The sequence below is a fragment of the Mytilus californianus genome, unplaced genomic scaffold, assembly GCF_021869535.1.
Source record: "Mytilus californianus isolate M0D057914Y unplaced genomic scaffold, xbMytCali1.0.p SCAF_1, whole genome shotgun sequence".
NCBI lineage: Eukaryota > Metazoa > Mollusca > Bivalvia > Mytilida > Mytilidae > Mytilus > Mytilus californianus.
In genome coordinates, this window is record NW_026262581.1 from 9113401 (window position 1) to 9135331 (window position 21931).

A 21931-nucleotide genomic window follows, 5' to 3' on the forward strand; every position below is an offset into this window, starting at 1 on the left:
CTTCGTGCAATTGTTCATTAATATGTTCTGTTTCTTGGTTCACTGAAATTTGGTTCGGTTGAGAACTTCACGACAAAAGTGATGAGTTCAGCTTTCAAATTGTGAACCTTCTTTTCCTCCATGTAGAAATATTCCAGCAGCACCTACATATGAAACATATTTTTTTCACAGCTTCATGGTACTATATTAAAAACCTTGTCTGTCCTATAATGATTTGTTTTATAGAGAGTTATTGCTTATTTGTTAAACAGAACATATTACATCAACGGTCCCAAGTGGTTAAGTTGGAAGTATCTCTTTGAAAGTTTTACGGTTGCATCAATATTTCAATGCCTGTATATGTAGTATATATTTTCAAGTGGAAACATGGTGGCCGAGTGTTCTAAGAAGTTCATCTACAGGGAATACTAGCCTGTGGATACTGATGTTGTGACGCCGAGACCCGCTCGTGGCAGATGTGTTTGACACCTATCTTAATTGACTAGGAAAGCCAGTTTTCCTGTCGAAAATTGCGATGGTTCTCTCCCGGTATTCCGGTTTTCTCCACCAACAACATAAACTGGCCGCTATGATTTCTCACAAGGAAGCTGTTAAACCATGGGTTCTATTTGTAAAATTAAAAATAACTATACATATAAATCATAGTTTGGCCAAGGATTTGTATAGTTAACTAACTAACTATACAAATCCTTGATTTGCCTGACCTTTTTCAGAGACATATATTACATATAATATATTGTCGAATTATATGTCTATGCCTTTTTATGGAACATCTGTGTCACACTTAGTATTACGACGTCACCAATAAAGGCAATAGTAGTATACCACTGTTCAATAGTCATAAATCGATTTAACTGAAACAAATCCGGGTCACAAACCAAAACTGAGGGAAACACATCAACTATAAGAGGAAACAAAACGGAACAATAGAAACCCTAAACTGCTACAAAAACAAAAGCCAACATACATAGAAACGGACTATGTGATAACAACTGCCATATTCCTGACTTGGTACAGGAAATTTTAAGAAAAAATGGTGGGAAGAACCTGGTTTTATGGCTAGCCAAACCTCCCGCTTATATGGCAATGTGAAAAATACCGCTGAAGTGACAACCTTACGTGACAGGAATGCAGTACAAATAAATGCAAGAACATTTTTTTGCGAAAATTGTCTATGGATTGTTATTACTTGAAAGATTGAAATAGTCGTTCTTATGACATCGGTTACCTTTATCAAACGTGATTTTCCTTCTCTTCATTCCAACAGAGACATATAATACAATATATGTCTCTGATTCCAAGCTGAACAAATATAGTTCACATGTCAGAAGACTTGTAACTTGAGTTCGTAAAATGAGACCTTTTTTACTTGCCATGGGATGCTACTAGTGAAACGGTATCTGCTTGTCTACTTATCCATCTGAAGCATTCGAGTTCCCCTTTTCCCTACCCCTCGTTTTGTGTAGGGTTCGTGTTGCCCAGCCTTGTGTTATTTGTAGTGTTTTGTCTTTTCGTCGTTTCCCTATTGGCGTGTTGTCTGTGTTTTTTTTCCCAGACATGATTTTTGGTTGTCTCCTTTGTACCCTCTGATTGTTGTTTACCTAACGTGGAAATGTGATAGTGTGGAAATAAACTCATCATAGATACCAGGATTGAAATCTTGTATTTGCGCTAGACGCGCGTTTCGTCTACAAAAGACTCATCAGTGACGCTCGAATAAAAAAAAGTAAAAAAGGCCAAATAAAGTACGAAGTTGAAGAGAATCGAGATCATTTCAGTTTAAGGCCACAATAAGTTGAAACTAATTTTCATTATAATGTGAACTTTTTAAAATATATACTAAATTAAAGCTTTGATCAGTAGCAGTCTTTGGTGTCTAATGGACACTTTATTTTATTATTTGACATGCTTTAGTGATTTTCATTGACAAAAAAGATAAAATCTATTTTCGGAATCAGAGATATATAGTTTTATATGTTTCTGTTGGAATGATCTTAAAACTTAACGATTTTTTTTCTATTTTTCAAGTTTCTTGAAAAAATTACTCATTGCTGGCTGTTATATTAATGACCTTTTGGTTATGATGACCACATATGATGTGTTGCGTATTTTTGTTTTCAAACATTTTGTTTGTTAGAGTATATGATCAAAGTTATTACAGCAGCATGTCCTGTGCACACAGAAATGGTATCATACGAAAAAGTATTGAGGTTGACCTGTACTTTGTCATATTCCTCGAGATCAAATCAATATAAAAACAAGGTGTTTTTCATCATTTTAGGGGTGAATTGGTTCAGTGTCTCTGGTTCAAGATTTCAATGGAGACAGTAACAAAATAAAATTTTACTCAAGCTTTGCGATCTATTGTTATTTAGTTAATAAGCATTCAAAAGAAAATATGTTTGTGCGAAAATTGTCTTTGGATTGTTTTTACTTCTATTTGTAAAATTAAAAATAACTATACGGACCTAATCATATTTTGGCTGACCTTTATTAGAGACATATATTACATATAATATATTGTCGAATTATATGTCTATGCCTTTTTATGGAAAATCTGTGTCATACTTAGAATAACGACGTCACCAAATGAGACCTTTTTTGTCGAGCCTTCGACTTTTGTCGAAAAAGCGAGACATAGTGATCCTACATTCCGTCGGCGTCGTCGGCGGCGTCCACAAATATTCACTCTGTTGTTAAAGTTTTTGAAATTTTAATAACTTTCTTAAACTATCCTGGATTTCTACCAAACTTGGACAGAAGCTTGTTCATGATCATAAGATAGTATCCAGAAGTAAATTTTGTTAAAAAAAAATCCTGTTTTTCCGCATTTTACTTATAAATGGACTTAGTTTTTCTGTCAGGAAACATTACATTCACTCTGTGGTTAAAGTTTTTAAAATTTTAATAACTTTCTTAAACTATCCTGGATTTGTACCAAACATGGACAGAAGTTTGTTTATGATCAAAAGCTAGTATCTAGAAGGAAATTTTTATTAAAATTTTGTACTTGTTTATCCATATTTTACTTATAAATGGACTTAGTTTTTCTTCCAGTTAACATTAGATACAGTCTGCAGTTAAATTTTTCAAAACATTTATTAGATTCATAAACTATCCTGGATTTTTACCAAACTTGGACAGAAGCTTCTTACAATAAAAAAATTGTATCGAGAGGAATATTTTTATTAAATTTTTTCCTCATCTCATTTTTGTTGAGCCTGCGATTAACAGCAAAAGTAGGCGAGACACTGGGTTCCGCGGAACCCTTACGAATTTTTACTTCCCATCGGGTGCTACTAGTGATTGTCTTTGGATTGTTTTTACTTCTATTTGTAAAATTAAAAATAACTATACGGACTTAATCATAGTTTGGCTGACCTTTATCAGAGATTTTTTTACTTGAAAGATTGAAATAATCGTTCTTATGCCATCGGTTACCTTTATCCAACGTGATTTTCCTTCTCTTCATTCCAAGCTTGAACAAATATAGTTTCCATGTCAGAAGACTTGTAACTTGAGTTCGTAAAATGATTCCATTTCAAATTTTATTCTATTTATTTTAGCTAGGAAAGGCAGGATTATGAAATGTAGTTTGTTACCAAATTAGGAAACTTTATAGACTTTTGAACAAGGAGCTAATTGTGTCAAACATGCAGTCTTTGTGTAGTACAGTTTCATAGTGTTTTCTTTCATTACCGTGACATAATACATTCCATTCAGTCCCTTCATTTGATTTAATGAACCGGTTAAATGGTCACTCGTAAAAATCTATAAAGTCAGTGGTTTCGAAAAATAAGCATTTGATCATTCTCCCCATTGTTTAAATTCAATGATAGTGCGTTTCTATAGTATCACTGAAATGTTAACAACTTGAAAATCGTGACAAAATTAAACTGAATTATTCAGTCCCTCTTCATGTTTGACTCTCCTTCTCGCGCTACTCCCTCGTACAGCAATGGAATATAACGACGGAATTATCCGTTAAAGGACGGAAATAGCTGGACAAATCATTCTCAACTGTGAATTAGAGTTATCCTCCTTATACTATTCTATATGATTGTCATTCAAGTGAGAGGTTTAGTTAGGTAAATCCACCATTTCTACATAAGGAAATGCCTGTACCAAGTCAGAAATATGACAGTTGATTTCCTTTCGTTTGATTTATTTGAGCTTTTGATTTTGCCATTTGATAGAGGACTTTCCGTTTTGAATTTTCCTTGGAGTTTGGAAATTTGTGATCCTGAGAAATTCCGTAACTTAATTGCGAATATTTCAGAGTTAAAAGTATTATCTTTCCTAATTTTATCGAATAGTAATCGCTTTAGTAAATAATTTAAGTCAGTTTGTTAAGTTGCGTCAGGTACAAACATGGAGTTTCAGTTGTCAGAAACAAATCGGGGGGAAATCCTTAGTGTGCGATTGATTCACTTTCAGTATCGACAGAACACTTTAGTCAAGGGATATTGAATGCATTGTAAATTATTGCAAAGGTATTTCATCATATTCCCTACCCCCCAAGTCTTTGGACATCACTACCGTCAGCAGAATCCAGGCGTACTACAAACCAGGGGCGGATCCAGGATTTTAGGTTAGGGGGGGGGGGGGGCGCAAACTTAAATTTTTTTGAGTTTAAATTATCGAAATATTTATTATTTATTAAGCTGAGTTCAACACATGCTTTGCAAATTTTAGAGGGGCGCACGCCCGCCACGCCCCGCCTGAATCCGCCCCCTGCAAACGACCCGTATTCATTCCATGCTCACAACAATGAGCAATTTTATTCAGCATATCCATGTATTTTTGTGTTTTGTGTTTTCATTAAGCAATTGGCTTCAAATATTCAGCACGTTACGACATGTAAACTCAGTACTTTTAATCTTTAGATTTGCCCTGTTTTTACATTTTATCTATATAATTATATTTCCACGACTAAGTGCTTGTGCATAATAAAACGAAAATAATAGTTGAATAAATAAGTATAATCTACCTGTATTTACCTGAGTTTACCTGTAAAAGAAAGCGCGCAAATGTAATCAAAAGTTCCGCGCAAATGTAATGGTAATGCGCGCAAATGTACAATCGATTTCAGTTTATCCTTTTACCTCTGACCGTTTGGGAAAATCATTTAGTAATGGTCACGTTTATCATGTGGCGACGTTTTCAGTTTATCCACAAACATGGATCATTTTAATTCTTACGTTGAAAAATATGCACCTATGGTCGAACTATATTACGGTCGTAATATGAAGTTCGTATTAACAGAATCAAGGAGGTAGTACAACCTCCTTGGCAGAATAGACCTTGTTCCTCTCATTTCATAAAATGATCCTTTTCCTTTGGTTAAAGAAAGTGTATACAGAGATCTTCAAACTTTATTCATGGTTTTGTTCTACATATATGATAATGATAGCAAAAACGCGTACTTTTCATTACTTTATTTACCATACGGCCATTGACCTGAAGTGAACGTTCGGTTACTGACCTAGCGTAAGGTCAAACTTTCTCGACCCATTTATGTTATGCGGATTTATCATATTTATTACATTTATGTACCAAAAAAATACCTTTATGAATAATATCGTTAAATAAATTCATATTTATATTTCTTCGTGTTTAGATTATATTAAACCTTAGTCAGTTCTGATAACAAAATAAAACCCCAATACTAGAGTTAAAATGCAGGGTTGCTGCTATTATCTTTTTGGTGTTCTCTTTTTCATTGACAAGCTGCACCAAGAATTTTATACACGTGTTTCCAAAACCATTAAATTTTAGATTTTAGACGTATAATCGAAATCTCACTCAAACGTTGCTCTCATCCAAACATTGCGCTAATTATGCTTAATCTCATTCAAACATTGCGTGAAGTGCGCAAAATATCACTGAAAAATTGCATTTAGTGCGCAAAATTTTACGAAACCTGAAGAAATCCGTTTGATGTTTTGTTTTCCAATTTCAGCAATGAGTGCTATAGTAAACTTTACAGAGAGGGTGTTCCGCCAAGTACGCAAACTTTGAAGAAAACTGCAGCAATGTTTAATACTTGAATGCAGCATGTAGCGAAATTTGCGAGATTTTAGGTCCAAGGATATTTTGAAGAAAAAGCTGACGATAAAAATTCAATTTTCATTCTCTGTAATACTACTAATTTCACCTTGGGGGTATTCAAACCCTGTCGGGCTATAGAAGATACTCAAAATCTGAGAATAATGGACCACCTGAATCAATAAAGTTGCCTGGCCGGTTTCTGTCCATCACTGGACTTTCATCGGAGGCTAACTGGGTTTGTACTTTAAGATGCACGTGTTTTTCTTTCTTATTTTAAATAAAAACTTCATAGATTTTAGACCCTAAAAAGTATTCATTGGATACATATCAACGTTCCAACACAGCACGAAATCTGTCAGATAACTTGACATTTAAAGCCAGAGCTGACCCCCCCACCTAAAAAAGTTGAACAAATTCCAAGAAAGATAAACCAACACTACATATAAAGGAAGATGTCGGGTTTGTATGGATTGAAAGTTGATACTACCAGTATAGAGCTCTGTGAAAATCTAATTGTGTATGAACATTTACAATAATCTTATAACTATTTGTGGAACGCGGAAGTCCGTTTGTTTATTTTTCTTTGATACACATTTTTTATCTTTTAAAATCACCTATTATTTTATATATACAAGAAAAAAAATCCATCAACGCTCTATTTATTCGAAAAGCTATCCAACGGGAATAAAAGCCCGACTGAAACATACCCATTCATTTTTGTACGCTGTGTTTTTTTTTAATTCATTCGAAATTACTTTAAATTCCACAGTTTAATATATAAATTATTTTCAAGAGAAAGACGTATTGTTTTGAAAAAAGTACTAATTAAACTTTTACTTATACACCTATAGTTTTCTCGCTTTTGAACGTTAACAATTAACCATTCAAACAAAGCAGTCAATCGGCTATTGAAAGTAAGATTTACATTTAAACAAACGTTCAATGAAAAATAAAAACTTTGTACTTCCTAGGATTGTTACTTTTTCTGAGAGGAAATTCAGAGGAACAATAGGTTTGTATGATTTTTGTAACTTGTTTATTTAGACAGGAAATTGCAAAATATATGAAAATAGGAAATGTCTTACTGGGTGGTGATTTTAATGCAAGAATTGCTAATTCACCATGATAAATGTTATTTACCTTTGTGTAATAACTAACCCATTGATAAACAAATCTTAAAAGGACAAGTCAGTCATTTAACACAAAGGTCTTTTATTAAGATAATTCTATTAGTCACTAAATGGTCGCCGTTCTTGTGGATGTTTTTGGAAAATATTTTATACCCCAAATGGCAGTTTGTCGGAGAGTATCCTGGATTAAATTCATTTGTTTATGTTCACAACTTTATATTACATACTATTTCAGATTGAAAGGGAAATATCAAGTATATGCATTGTTGATGATACCGATTGTAATATTTAAATGTTTGATAAATCACCAAACTTCATGTGGTCAAATGAATCTCCCACAAAATTTCAGACAGCCATATTATCACAAGATATACAAATGTAGAATTGCAAATGTATACGTTTAATAAAAGTCTCATATCCTCGGTCGATGAGGCTGTAGCAGAATTATCACATATTCTCTTATCTGCTTCTCTTAAACGAATAAGAAAATAAAGACAACAAATTGATTTGATGGAGATTTGCAAAATCCCCCCCCCCACCCCCAAAAAAAAAATCAGTTATGGTTAAATATACTTGCAATTAAATTTTTCTTAACATCCAATAGTGAAAGGTCGCTATTATAAACTCAACGGGTAATATTTAAAACTTAGAAAATTTAGATACAAAAAAAATACTATTGAAACAATTACATAATCTGCATGATGATAATCCTAAATACTGTTGGAAATTAATGAAAGATTTAAAAAAATAATGATCATAAAGGTCATACATAGTTCAACTTCTGCTGCTGCATTATCTACTTTGGTTACACATTTCAATGGATTGTATCAGATATATGATTCATTCAAAGACGGAGTTGGAAAAAGCTTGCTAATCAAGACAAAATGTTTGTTTCTTTAATCTTGATAAACTGATAAAAGAGAAAGAAATTTCTTTTTACCATTTCAGAATTACAGTGTAACAAATCGTTAGGGACTGGTCGTTTTCTTTCATTGGGGGGATGGGAGGAAACAGTGGAATTTTCTGATTTTTTTCATGTCCCCACCTTGGGGAAAGAAAATAAATTCAAGACCCCCCTTCAAAAGACAATAAAATCCCCCCTCCCCCCAAAAAAATAAATTCTTGACACTTTTATATAACAAAAATACATGCATACAATTTATATTTATATTATTATCATTCAATAAAATATTGCTTCATTACTACGGCGGATCTAGAGCTTAAAGTGGGAGAAGTTGTTATCTCAGCTGTATTTGGCAAAACTTCAAGGAATTTTGGGTCCTCAATGCTCTTCAACTTCGTACTTTATTTGGCCTTTTTAACTTTTTTTATTCGTGTGTCATTGGTGAGTCTTTTGTAGACGAAACGCGCGTCTGGCGTGCAAAATTTTAAGCCTGGTATCTATGATGAGTTTATCGTGACTTCATGGAACTTTATTTGGTTATATATAAAATGAGGAGATGTGGTATAATTGCCAATGAGACAGCTATCCAACAGAGTTAAAATAGAGTGGTAGTAAGCAATTATTGGCCACCGTACAGCCTTCAACAGTTAAAATGAAGGGGTAGTAAGCAATTAAAGGCCACCGTACGGCCTTAACGATGAGAAAAACTCATACTGTATTGTCAGCTATATAAAAGGGCCGACATGAAAAGTGTTAAACAATTCAAACGAGAAAACTAACGGCCTAATTTCTAACAAAACAATTTACGAAAAACAAATACATTTATGACAGATCTGAACCAACGATAACCACTGTACTACAGGCTCCGGACTAAGGACAGGCACATAAAGAATGTGGCAGGGTTAAACATGTTTGTGAGCGCGTAACCTGGGATAGCGGTGTTACAGCACAAGATACTAACAAACTAAAATTCATTTGCAATTTGAAACTCAAAAGATCGGTAAGATGCACTAAAACAAAAGACACAAAGCAACGAAACTCGCAGTCACTGAAGGCTAGTTCAATGCCAATTACAACTAATAAATCATCTTTTCCCAGACTAAAGTTTTAACCAGTACACATCAAACGGATTTAGTGTAAAGACGTCATAAACAGTATGAGAAATGCACAACCTTGTGCAATGCCAAAATATAACTAAACAATATCTACAGGGTGTAGAATCATAAGTAATTATAACTGTACATATAAAGCAACATATAGTCAGTTATGTTTTAATTTTTCAAAACAAAAACAATGTTAATAGTCCTGTAAAACAATTTTTAAAAGATTGAACTACTGTGTATAAAAATTGATAACCTGGCTTTAAGATTATTCAAAGGATCAATTTGTTTACATGGAATGTGTCTATATTTACGGGCTTTATAAACAACCTCACCGTCAAATTAGGATGGGATATCCCGTTTGTAATAAAAATTCTACAGATGCAGCCAAACTTTCGGACCAAATTTTTATATATGTGAAAGGTTTTAATTTGTGGTACCTTTTAATTTACTAGTTATACACAAATTATTTTCATTGAAATATAAAACCAACTACAGACACGGGCATAGCGAGCAAGTTGTGAAATGTATTATCACACCGTCAGAAGGGGCTATAGGAACATACCTGTATTTACCACACCTAGCTTCATTCAATTTCAGCACATTGTTCATATATATCCTTTATCAAAGAAGTTGGTAAATGAACTTTAAAATTAGATAAAAATACATTCTTGGAAGAAGATGTTGACACTTAGGAATTGAATCTTAAGAATTGAAACGAGCGGAGCGAGTCGAAAAAAAAATGGATGTCTATTGTGCCAAAAAATTATACTTTTTATTGTATAGGGAAGAGGTGGGTGGGGTCACCAAAAAATAAGATGCACTAAAACAAAACACACAAAGCAACGAAACTCGCAGTCACTGAAGGCTAGTTCAATGCCAATTACAACTAATAAATCATCTTTTCCCAGACTAAAGTTTTAACCAGTACACATCAAACGGATTAAGTGTAAAGACGTCATAAACAGTATGAGAAATGCACAACCTTGTGCAATGCCAAAATATAAGTAAACAATATCTACAGGGTGTAGAATCATAAGTAATTATAACTGTACATATAAAGCAACATATAGTCAGTTATGTTTTAATTTTTCAAAACAAAAACAATGTTAATAGTCCTGTAAAACAATTTTTAAAAGATTGAACTACTGTGTATAAAAATTGATAACCTGGCTTTAAGATTATCCAAAGGATCAATTTGTTTACATGGAATGTGTCTATATTTACGGGCTTTATAAACAACCTCACCGTCAAATTAGGATGGGATATCCCGTTTGTAATAAAAATTCTACAGATGCAGCCAAACTTTCGGACCAAATTTTTATATATGTGAAAGGTTTTAATTTGTGGTACCTTTTAATTTACTAGTTATACACAAATTATTTTCATTGAAATATAAAACCAACTACAGACACGGGCATAGCGAGCAAGTTGTGAAATGTATTATCACACCGTCAGAAGGGGCTATAGGAACATACTGTATTTACCACACCTAGCTTCATTCAATTTCAGCACATTGTTCATATATATCCTTTATCAAAGAAGTTGGTAAATGAACTTTAGATAAAAATACATTCTTGGAAGAAGATGTTGACACTTAGGAATTGAATCTTAAGAATTGAAACGAGCGGAGCGAGTCGAAAAAAAATGGATGTCTATTGTGCCAAAAAATTATACTTTTTATTGTATAGGGAAGAGGTGGGTGGGGTCACCAAATTTTTGCCCCCTCCCCCCCCCCCCCCCCCCCCCAATCTGATGTATTGAAAAATTGGACACCCCTTCCTTTCCATGCCCAAAAATTTTCAAGGCCCCCCTTATTTTCCTCCCCCCTTTTCGGGTTACAAATGACCAGTCCTTTAGGCTTGGATAATATTTCGAACAATATGATTAAACATAGTCAGGTTCTTTCGAAAATATTTAATTCTTGTCTGTCTCATGGATTATACCTAAGAAACTGGATACTCTGCTAAGCCTGCACTGAACTGTCCCTTGTTTGGACACTGCTGACTTAACATATATATTCCATTATCTTGTAATAATATGTTATCTTTCTAAATTTTTTTATGAGTTTGACTGATCTGGATAATTATTCAATGTATTTGTAGTATACCTCATAGTTAGATATTTTTTTAATTATCAGTAGAGACCTCTCCTTAAGGCACCATTGATTTATGTTGTTTCTTTATTCAATAGTATAGTTACAATATACTTTCCTGGTGCAGTTGGGTCAAGGTCGACAAAACATAAATTTTATCATAATATGTTGCCTTTTGTTTTATAACATGTCTATTGTCTAGATTGAATATATTATTGTTCTGCAAATTTTTCTAATCGTTGTGTTATATGTCTTACTGACGCCCTAATTTCCTGATTTGGTGAAAAAAGTCTTCATCTTCTATACATTAATTTCTTAGTAAGTGCAGTCATAACTTCACACGGGTAATTCTTAAATTAGACGGAAACCCAACGACACAAAAAACATGATATCTATAGATATCAGCATAAGAACATCAACAATTTATGAATTTGAATGCATATTATGGTCATGCCATTTTTTTAAATTTAAGCAAAAGTCAACCATGGTCTACATAGCGCATTCCACGTTTGATACTTAAGTTTATTTTACAAAATGGCGTGGTAAATCGTCATGCATGAGTAATGATGTGAATAAACCGTCTCTTCCTTGGAACTGTAATACATTTTGTCCAAAAATCTATTAATTTTTAAAATTACTCCAATTCTGTGTTTTCTTTTATGTTCTATATCCAGTGACGGTGGATTCGATGATTGCTGGTTGACAGAAATATCGAAAAGATTTCCAAAAACACAAACTCTTTGACCTGAATCAGGATGTCTTTTGGTTGTTTATGTCGTTGGTTTGCTGTTTCATTGACGGTTAGCTCACATCCTCTTTTGTTGATACCCACAAGAATGATTGTTGCTAATATCTAATGGAGTTAGCAAAGTTGTTTCAGAAGAAAACAACAGACAATGTATAGTGATGCAGTGGAAGAATCGTACATTTTCTCGTATATATATATAAAGTCGAAGTAGTTATAAGTGTCATAAAATTCTGTTCTAAGTTCTTCATCGGGAAAAAATCCATTACGAAGACAAAGTCTATGATGTGGTGGAAAACTTTAAAATTTGGCATATATATTTAAAAGTTCAATTAATGATGAACATATGTACGTAAGTTTCAAGTTGATTTGACCACAAACTACCTTCAACTAAAAAAATTACCTACCTTAAATAAAAACTTAAACTATCACATTTCTATGTACAGTGAATCATGAAATCTGTGTAAAAACTCTTATTTTGCATATATATCAAATAGTTAACAGCTTCAAGTTGAGGTAACCACAAAATATCCTAAACCACAATGATACAGGATGGACCAACAGACGGACGGACAGACGTGAAGATAGGAAATTGTAATGCCCTTCTACTATCAGAAGCAGGACATAAACCATACATTATTACGTACCAATATCATATTGAATATATTGTTGTCGCAACTACAACAATAAGTGTCAATACGCTCACATGATAGTGTTTGCCGGCTAGGATCACATGATAACTATTATGCAACATTCTCTTTACATTTTTAGGATACATATGAACCCAAGGCTGTAAATGATTACTACTGGTTTGTCTGAAGTTATTGTACAAGGTTGCTGATTTTTGTGTGCAGAAAGTTACTAATAACATAAGATTCAACGTGATAGATTAAATAGTGTTTGAATAAGAACTCCAGAAGAATGGATAACAAAGAACCCGAGCCAGATTACCTACCCAGAGACGTACAGAGGTGTTTGAATAAGAACTCCAGAAGAATGGATAACAAAGAACCCGAGCCAGATTACCTACCCAGAGACGTACAGAGGAACAAGAACTGTAATTTTTCAGGAGGACAAAATGTAGTTTGCTTTCATACTTCAGCAACACAAAACAGATATATCAAAGAAGCACAAAACCTGGGTAGCATTCATGATGAATTATCATATACTGACAATATTTCTACTGATGATATGAACAATTGGGTTAAATGGCGGGAAATTGCAAATGAACAATTAGCAGTATTGATTCGTGCATCACCTTCGTCAGACAAAAGTTTGACAAGACCTCCATTGGAGAAAAACGTTTTAACGAATATCGAAACTCATTTTAAGAAATGTTATCCTTCACTTTCTGGTCATCTCTCTAGTAAGCAATTTGTAATGTTTGGTATACCACGAGCAAAGTTATTCATTTTACGTTAAAATATAAACTTAGGACTAAGAGGTTAATTAAAAAAACAAATTTTGTACCAAACATTTTCCTTGGCTTTTCATTGAATTCCTTTTACAAATAAAAGGTAAATTGTTGTACAAATTATAAAGCTCTTCAATACACCAAGTTATAGAGTGTTTCTTTTGTTCTTTATCATAGTAAATTATCCTAAAATCTATCTGTATGCAACAACTAAGTTTTTTCCAGCTCACAGACCTACTCGTTGTCACGAAGGACGTTTTAATATATTTGTTCTCTATAGTTTATATCAAAACAACGTGCCAAGGTCGATACATTCAAAAGTCGCCGTGTGAATCTTACAGTGTTATATGTCCACTTTTGATAAAAATAAAGATAGCTATGTATTTGATATTCAAATGCAATGGTCTATCTCCCTATACAACTATAATACGAGATGTCTACACTCTACAAGATTTGTCAGAACTGCACTGTTCTATCTCCACACTCTCATTGGATTATAGCTTATTCATCTTGTTAGTTCACAGAAAAAATATTTGTTTAGTGTTGTAACTCCACTATTTTTCAGGTATTTTTCCTGTAAAATTATTCTTTGTAGTACTATGCTTAAAGTGTTTGCACGATTTGATCTCAATCTATGAACAATTCTTAGAAAATCCAGAACAGCAGTCCAGAATTGGGGATATTACACAGTTAAAAAATCCATGGTGTATCTCTTAGAGAAACATAGGGATAAATTTCTAAAACAACATTGTTTGTAGTGAATTGTTCTATCTCCAGAAAAAGGGATGCTTTATTTATCTAAGCTGCTTGTCTATTAAAAACATCCAATTGAACAAATAATTTCTCTTCATGTACGTAAATTCAATCCAATTATAACTTTTTATGCGTCAGTCAAATATTTATGATATTGCGCTTTTAAACTTTAATTTTGATTTATACCACTATTACCAAATTGGGAATTCATGATTATAAGATTCACACGACGAAATGTGAATTTTTGCTGTGTTTCGTTAAATTGTGTTGGTATTTTTACTTAAACTTATGTGTTTTAGCTTTACAATTTGACATATACATTTACAAAATATTGACGTGTTAAAATTACTATGCATATAGATGTACCGAATATAGGCGTGTTAAAATTCCTATGGCATATACTTGAAAATGTACGGAAAAGTTGCGTGTTCCTGTGACATATACATGTACGGAATAAAGACGTGTCACTGTGACATATAGTCAGTATTAGAGAACCACAAAATGAATAAATGAATAGTATGTATATTAGTTATTTGTTTCCATAGCAACATTATAAACTTATTTTACACCATTCTCCTATAAAATGTTGTTTTCATATGCTATATTTAGAGAACAATGATAAATTATATGACAACACTGTTTTCTTTGTAGTGAGTTATTAATGTTACTATTATAAATAGCGACTTTGCGCATGTTGCGAAAAACGTGCCAAATATTGTATGTGTCACCTGCTTCCCTAAAGATATTGAAAATGACGTTTACTGATTTATTTGTAGCTGCCGGGTAGCCTAGTGCAATATTTCCATAGTATGGAATCTTCAGTAATCCTTTAATTAAATCATTTGTATACTCTGTCACTATATGTAGGCACATAATAATAATTGCTCTAGCCTAGTGCAAAATTTCAACAGTATGGAAACTTCAGCAGTATTATAATTAAACATTTGTATACTATGTCACTATGTACCTCATAATACTATCTGTTCTTTTTTCAAATGTAAAGGAAAAACTTAAATGGCTGATAACCATAGGAATTTAGAGAGTATTTAAAAAAAGCTGCTTCACGGCTGACTGATGATATTTGTATCGACTATACAGTATACTTTGAGCACGATCCCTTTGTTGCAGTTAGGAAACCTCTAAGATTACACAATATAAATTCCTATGTCTATAAAAACTACCCAAACTTGATACGATATTATATGATCACATTGATTGTTTCTGTGCAGTCGACTCAAGGAGGACAGTAGGACGACTGAATGGTGTCAAATTAACAGGAGCGTAGGGCAAGGATCACCCTTTTTCTTTTTAAACTAGGCATTTCAGATTTTTAAGTAAATTTTCTTTAATGTTTTTATAATTTTCCTTTTTTATGTTCGGCTCTTATCCATTCAAAATTAAAAGAACAGTGATTTACAGGAGCTTCCCCTCTACTCTTATTTCTAACGTAAGAAATTGTGCCCATGCCTAAAAAATTATCGGGACTTCATTATTTTGGAAGTGACAATTGGCCTAGACGCTGAGACTGCGCATATTAGCCATTTAAAAATACGGAAGTTAACTTTTGATATTGATCTCTGCAAAGAAATATTCAAGCTTAAAAAAAATTGCCTTATCATCACACTTCCGATTACTTTAAACAGTTTTAAAACATTTTGGGGGGTCAAAAGATCTGATACCTTATCACAAGGTAATAGTAAATTAGAAAATTATTTCAACCTCAAGACTGACTTCGTAAAGGAGGCTTATTTATCAATTAAAGATTTTAATATAAGAAGAGCTATATGTAAATTGAGAATAAGTGCACATGATCTTAAAATTGAGAAAGATAGGTATAGTAAAAAATACATAGAGAGAAGTCAGCGTCTATGTCATCACTGCCTATCACATGGATCAAATTCTATTGAAGATGAGACCCATTTCACAGTAAGTTGTCCTTTATATAACGAACAGAGAAAATTATTATGGGATAAAGTAAACAGTTTTTGTAATAATTTTAAAGAATTACCCAAGGATAAAAAATATTTCTGGCTGTTCACAAATGAGCATTTACCAACTCTTATGTGCCTAGGCAATTATATAATTAAGTGTTTAGAAATAAGATCCAGGTGGATACAAAATATATAAAATTATTATGCAATTATTGTTAATGTTATGTAAGACACATGATGTGTTAGGCTCTGATCCTGTCCAATATATGATAGTATTATATTAGGATATAGTTTTTCTTTTTTCCAATCATATTGTGCTTAATATTGTTGTAAATGATGCCCTTTATGGGTTCTTGATTAGATTAATAAAATTCTTATCTTATCTTATCTTATCTTATAGAACGATGTGGTATGATTGCCAATGATCGAGGCAACTTTCCACCAGAAATCACATGACGTAGAAATTGGCAATTATAGGTCACTGTACGGCCTTCAACAATGAGCAAAACCCATACCGCATAGCAAGTAATAAAAGGCCCAACAGATTTAAAACAATTCAAACGAGAAAACTAACTGTCTGATTTATTTAAAAATTCACCAAGGGTTCTACAGACTCCGTGTAGCGCATGTGATTGCTGCGGTCGGTGTAAAAGTGTAATGTTGACTGTAAAAAGTGAGTCCATATTTCAGTTCAATACAGAATTAAAAAAAGAATCAACCTTTTTCTTTAGATGCTATTTCCTGATCATTGTTTCATAACATGAAGGTTTACAATGTTATCATGTAAAAAAAATAATCAGACAGCCTGTAAACTTTAACTGTTAAGTCCATTTATCAGTAAAATACGGAAAAATGGAAATAAAAATATTTATTTTTACTCTGGATGATGTCTTTTGATCATAAAAAACTTCTGTGCAACTTACATAAAAATCCACGAAGATTTGACAAAGTATAGATGACTTTAAAACTTTAACATTACACTGAATGTTAACTGTTAAAAAAAACTTATTTATCTTTAAAATACGGGAAAATGAAAATAACTATTTTCAGATTTGCTCTAGACACTGTCTTTTGTTCACAAAAAAGCTTCTTTCCAAATTGCATAAAGGTTTGACAAAGTTATTGATGTCTAAGAAAACGTTAACTACAGACTAATAAAGGTGGACGCTGCATCAAAAGACTGATAAAGGTGGACGCCGCAACAAAAGACAACCACTGAATGACAGGCTCCTGACTTGGGACACGTGCATACAGAATGCGATGGGGACGCATGACGTTTTCGCTTTTATACCTGTAACATATGTAAAGGTCATTTGCGCTCCAAACACTATGTACTTTAAACATTGATACACCTATATAAAATTGACCGGACGTTTGCGCTTTTAACCTATAAAAGTGTAACTGTAAACAGAATAACCGTAACAGAATACTAGTAATCAGTTTTGCATGCACGACAATTTAGAGTGCTTGTGGTATATATGTCGAAGAATTTTTATGGATGAATCATTCAAAATGCTCTAAATTCTTCAAGCAGCTTTAAACGATTCATTGATTTAAACTTGAAACTATATTCCTTGCTCTCACATTCATTCTATTGTTTGGAAAGTCCGAGGCGCTCTACAAACATTGTTTGTCTGAGTCTCTTTCAAATTGTTGTGACCAAAATTTGATTTTAAACCAGCAGCTGTTCATGTTGACTTTGAAGACAACCGCTCTCTTGAAGTGTTGTCGATTTCAGCTGGCATAAGCAAAGATGCAATCATTAGGGCTCTCTATGGATTCAAAGAGTGGACATATGAAGTATGGAAAGCTTCGTAACTTTGTTCGGGTTATCATTTCTTCTAGATTACGATCGATGTTGAAGATTCTATTGCTGTTGAGAAGATGACTGAACCTATATGTTCCAAATATTCAGATTATCTGACCAAACATTACATAACCGTTGACGCTCGATTGCTACCGTCCAATAGTGTGGGCTGGTCAAGCTTGTTTTGTTCTGGTCATATTTGCTATATGGTCATCATCGGCCCATCTCGGGACCTAAGTTGGAAATAAGATTGTCTAATAGTTTTGTAAAAAATCATCAGCACTATTCAACTAAGCTTTAAAAGGATTCACGTTTCTGAATAATGTTTAAATTTGATACACAGACGTGTTCTAGACATTCAATCATGGAAATAAACACCGATTCAGTGTGGAAATAGCTTTGTATTTCAACATCTTGATTTTGTCAACCACTGATGAATTTTACGGATGGTGATTTTTAATTTTAAATTGATATGAGATCATACGACACTGTACCTCAAAAGTATATGATAAATACACTCAAGTTCGACCCCGGATACAAGATATAGATGGGAAAATATTGGTTTACCATCCCGGATACAATATTACTATAAATAGTATAATATAAGATGGCACAAATACAAAATTAATGATGCATAACTAATAATGTATGTTGTATTACTTTAATATAGAAGGTTCAATGGTGATATAACATAGGAATTACTGTTCTAAAACTACAAACAATAACTTAGAACCGTTCTAAATAATATAATCTGTGTCAAAATTTGAAATCTCGTGAAAAATTTGCAGATTACAGGGAAGACCCACTACTGTAATATAGGACAATGTATTGAATAGAGAATGGAAACGAGGAATGTATGAGGGTGTGGATGGGGGTTTACAGATTAGAGAATAATGGGCAAAAAATATAAAGAAAAGAGAAAAATAGGCAAAAAAAGAAAGAAAAGAAAAGGTGCTAAAATATAAGGAATAGAGAATAATGGGCAAAAAGTATAAAGAATAGAAAAAATGGCATAAATAATTAAATAATACAGAAATGAAGGACCCCCTCCCCCATCCAGACCCTCATGTATCAAAGTGACAACAATCCGACCAAAAAACAGAAAACAGCACAAGCTGCTTTCATTGGTTATATTTGTTGAGATCATGAGATCTAACATTGATTCAAGGTCAAGGAACATTACATGTGGTGTGGATGGTAAAGATTGTTGTACGACTTTGCCTCCAGCAGAGCTGTAGAAAAATAGTACAATAACGGATGTTACACGGACACTTTTTATGAATAGAGTCCCTCGTGCATTCAGTGAGTTCATAGGAACTTTATCGTACACCTTGTGACCTAATAATATAATTTATATGAAAAGTGTTCATACAAATTACATTTATAAAAAAAAGCTAACTATGTCCCAAAATGCTGAAATTAAATAAAGTGTCTACGAAGTTACTGACTGCAAGAGTAACTGCAACCATAAAATGTTTTCATGTACAAACCTCTCGTGGGTTTGCTTAGCAGTTCAGCTGAAATCTTTCAAATCGTCTAAATCGAACTATACGGTGGATTTCCCCTTTTCTCTTCATGTTCAAAGTCGAATATTGATAGCACAAAATCAGTCTCAACGTCAAATAAACTATAGTGTGTGATAACATTTTGCGAGGGAATTCGATGTTTGCTATACAACGGTTCATCTCAATGCACTTTATGACAATACCACTAAACCAATCAGAATGATTATTTTGCAGTATTTTAAGAAATTATTTTTCTTTGTATTCATGTATTATTTGTGAATCATTAAATGTTTCTGTTTAAAGTCAATAATTATGTAGACTTTTGAAGCCTAAACTTTCTATTGCCTTAAAAACGAAGATCCGAAATCTATACCAATACAGAACGACATATTTTTGAAATTATAGCAAAAATTTTGGTTGACAAATTTTTATTCGTTATGAACTTAAATCAAAGTACTGAAGTACTGAACATCGGATGACCGCAAGTTCTAGTGGATGGTCACAAGCACTTGTCTCAGAAAAAAAATCATATCTCTATACCTGAAAGTTAAGTTAAGGTACATAGATATATTTTTTCTGAGACAAGTTCCTGTGTGGATGATGAATAATTAAATGACAGGGAATTCAACCTCACCGTAATAATTATTATATTGTAGTGATATAATCATTTGTTATCAGTATACTCTGGTTTGTTGTTATAAGTTACTATTTGTAAAACAGTTATATATATAGCAGATCATCTTAATAGCTCTACAGGCAAATTTTCATTCATTTACATAGCATTCTATTCTACTATTCTAATGATAGTGCAGTGCAAGTGCATGGTGGACACTCTTCTGTAATTATTCGTTTTTCTAATAGATTGGATTTGAGTATATAGGCATTCATATTTTCCCGCTTTTATTGCAAAGCGTTCTCGAGATATTCTTCCGCATGCGTTTACTCAAATATTCGGTATTCGTGATTTGTTATTGATATAATTATATATTTTTCTTACGACAAAACATTTTCATATCATTTATCTATGTTCTTAAAAATTATTTTCATGAATATTTATTGATGAAATTAATATATAACAAGCGATAAGGAATGTTATTTTGCACTCGATAATATCCGCGTAATTATACAAAATACGTTCGGTTATCAGTCAAAAGCGCAAGGAAATTTCTGCGGCAACATAACACCGCTATGACCTCTCAAGGTCACATCCGATGTAAAAATGAACTTAAAATATCTGTCATTTTCTCCCTACCCAGTTTACCCCTATTACTTTTTATGATGTGGACCGGTCATTGTTATTGAATCAAGATTACGCAATTTGATTGGATTAAGTTATTATTAGTTTACCTTAAAACTGTTTATTTTTTTCATACACGTATATTGATTAAATCAGAACATGCATATATGTGTACAGCATACCTGCCAACCTATGAAAATGAAAGTGCAGGTCATGACCTGCATTGGAGAAGAAAATCTCAGGTCAACTTTTTTCAGCTGAATTTAAGTATTTAGGGGACATTTATTTATATTTTAAATCGTACAGTGTCCAAAATATGTTCACATGGTGAATTACTAACTGAATTTAGTTTTATTTTGTCATTGCATAATGAGCCATTGAAATATAAATGTGTTATACTTCATCATTTCAAGCTAAGCCATACCCCCTCTCTTTGTCTTATTCATAGTATTATATCAATTCTCAGGCTACATTTTTAGCTCACCTGGCCCTATGGGCCAATGAGCTTTTCTCATCACTTGGCGTCCGTCGTCCGTCGTCGTCCGATAACTTTTACAAAAATCTTCTCCTCTGAAACTGCTGGTCCAAATTTATCATTATTGGGGTATCTAGTTTAAAAAATGAGTCCGACGACCCCACCTACCAACCAACATGGCCGCCATGGCTAAAAATAGAACATATTGGTAAAATGCAGTTTTTGGCTTATATCTCTGAAACTAAAGCATTAAGAATAAATCTGACATAGGGGTAAAAATGTTCATCAGGTTTAGATCTATCTGCCCTGAAATTTTCAGACGAATCAGACAACCTGTTGTTGGGTTGCTGCCCCTGAATTAGTAATTTTAAGGAAATTTTCGTAAATTTTTGTAATCTTTTACAAAAATCTTCTCCACTTAATCTACTGGGCCAAATAGAATTAAACTTGTATTTTCGATACCTTCAAAATAAAAACGAAATTAAAGAGCAGACAATCCTAGACAATCTTTTACATAATACATTTTTATAGACTGAATATTTGCTTGCTTACATGTTAATAGAATGACATTTTCAAGCCTAAAGATAAAACTCAAAATTTCTCATGCATTTTTTACAAGTAGAAATAAAGTTTTAATTTTAAATAAAAAAATAAATATAATAATTAAGAGTAGAAGACAACATGCACAAACTGCATGATGTTACCATTTATAATAGCGTGTGGTTCATTTCTTTTCTCAATAACTGTATAAATGTTGAATGTTTTAATCTACTCAATCATTGAA

General features: G+C 32.9%; 1 long non-coding RNA gene across 1 annotated transcript; it reads left to right on the forward strand.

The window, feature by feature from the left end:
* The first annotated feature begins 6930 nt into the window (after positions 1-6930).
* On the forward strand, positions 6931-14829 carry LOC127699962 (uncharacterized). The gene is made up of 2 exons (XR_007981319.1): positions 6931-7063; positions 12797-14829. It is a non-coding gene; the product is annotated as an uncharacterized LOC127699962 (long non-coding RNA).
* Positions 14830-21931: the final 7102 nt, after the last annotated feature.